This window comes from Cucurbita pepo, chromosome LG14, assembly GCF_002806865.2.
Source record: "Cucurbita pepo subsp. pepo cultivar mu-cu-16 chromosome LG14, ASM280686v2, whole genome shotgun sequence".
Lineage (NCBI taxonomy): Eukaryota > Viridiplantae > Streptophyta > Magnoliopsida > Cucurbitales > Cucurbitaceae > Cucurbita > Cucurbita pepo.
Genome location: NC_036651.1, coordinates 2,772,241 through 2,774,392, shown reverse-complemented (window position 1 = coordinate 2,774,392; position 2,152 = coordinate 2,772,241).

Sequence of the window (2,152 nt, the reverse complement as noted above, 5' to 3'; positions counted from 1 at the left end):
GACGATTTTTCATTAGATTTGAATTATTCAGCATCTATTTTTCTTGACTTGTTTAGAAAGAATTACCTGATTATTTTCTCTACGACACGTACACAAACATTATTGTAAACGAAGAACGAGGAATTGATGGAGGAAAAGAATGTTGATTAGTTTAATAACGAAGGAATGAATGAATGAATGAATGATGTTTCCTATTGATAATGCAAGAACACATTCATCCCTTAGCTTCAAACACCAATTTGGTTCCTCCTTTTTGTTGCACTTTGGAGTATGGAGTTCGTACGGGCATTGTCTTTAATTTGCCATTCTATTCAATCATGCCTTTGAACATGTGGGTTTGCACTTCAATTATAACTCCAACGCTTCTTTTATATATATATATATATCTTCTAATACATACTTTAATTCGTTTACCCTCTTANGAACATATATATCTTCTAATACATACTTTAATTCGTTTACCCTCTTATTTTAACTCGTTTTTTTAATGCAACTAAAGTACGGGCGAGTGAAAACTTGAACTTGGACGTTTTAACGGTTGAAGTTGTACTCATGTTGTATACTTTTTGTTTTGACGTGGAACGGAGAAGAAAAGGTGTAACGCCTATGCTGCCCAAGATTCGGATCACGATTTAGAATTTGGATTCAACTCCTAATGATCCTGACGTTTTTCTACGACATGGTCACGGTACATACTCCTTGCTTAGGAATGAAGACTAACTCCACAAATCAATACAAGTCCTTTTAGCGTTCTTTGTCTTCACTCACTTGCATTCTAGAAAATTTTGCAAGCTTAATTATAGAATTTCTATTAAAATCAAGACTGGACCTTGTTTGTATAGGCAGTGACTTTCAATTTATTTGAGTCTTTTTTTAACCCTCTTATCTTGAAGATGGCTCTCATTTGGATGTGGTATCAGTTCATTCTTGTACCTCTCCTTAACTCGAGTGTTACAAAAGGAGACAAGAAGGTTCTTTTATGTGGTTGGATTATTTCCTCACATCTACCTTAACATGTCATGTTCAAAGAATAAAGTTTATTAAATAAATATTAGTATACAACAATTTTTTTAATGCATCAAGTCATTCACATTTGAAACGATAATTGGTATCTTTATCCAGAAAACANCCTCACATCTACCTTAACATGCCATGTTCAAAGAATAAAGTTTATTAGTATACAACACAAAATGAAACGTCAATTTGGGTACGGTTTAATAGATTACCTGGCATCAATATCAACTTTATAATTCGATTCTTATAAATGTTAAATTAACCACGAACTTACCTCCATTTTTTTAATGCATCAAATTATTCACATTTGAAACGATAATTGGTATCTTTATCCAGAAAACAAGTATATCGATCATCTTTTTTAGTGGCATTGGGCTCTATAGTGATATTGACCCGAACATAGTTCAAATAGTCGAATGGAAGTAGTTGATGGGCATTATTTTTATTATTACCATTACAAAGTGGTGGAAATCCATATACAACATAATCAGATACATTTATTTATAATACACAGAGCTTCAAGTTGATTGGTTGATTAAGAAACATTCATGGATTGAAGCTAGCTCGACCTCTAGGGCTTCCTTTTCTTGGCTCATGACTTGGGTTAGCACTGGGTTCATTATAGTCCATCAATATTGCTTCATTTCCCAAAAGCTTTCTCGTCACTTGAACAGTCCCATGAGCTCCGCCTGCAATGGAATACCACAATCATTCTCGATAAAGTCAATCCAAACAGACCCGAAATAAGGCGGGAGAGTAACGTACCTGAAATAAAGGAAGCGAAGAAGAGGATGAAGATGAGGAGGAAGGTGTTAAGAGGCATGGAAGACATTGTTGTTGCTTAAGAGGTTGAAATTTGAGTGTTTAGGGTTAGAGGAAAAGGAAGGGTTTTATAGGAAAGAAGGATGTAATGGGAGACCCAAAGTTGAGGCTTTGTTGTCATCATCAAACTCTCTATTAAAGCTTCCCCCTTCTTTGTAATCATTCTCAACTTCATGTTGTACCTGTTCTCCACTACCTCGGAAAAGTCAAATTTTTGTTTTTTTTTTTTTTTTTTTTTTTCCATTTAGTCCTCGAACTTTAGATATTTACTGTGTTTCTATCCCTACCATCCTAGGTGTATTAGCTCAAGCCTACT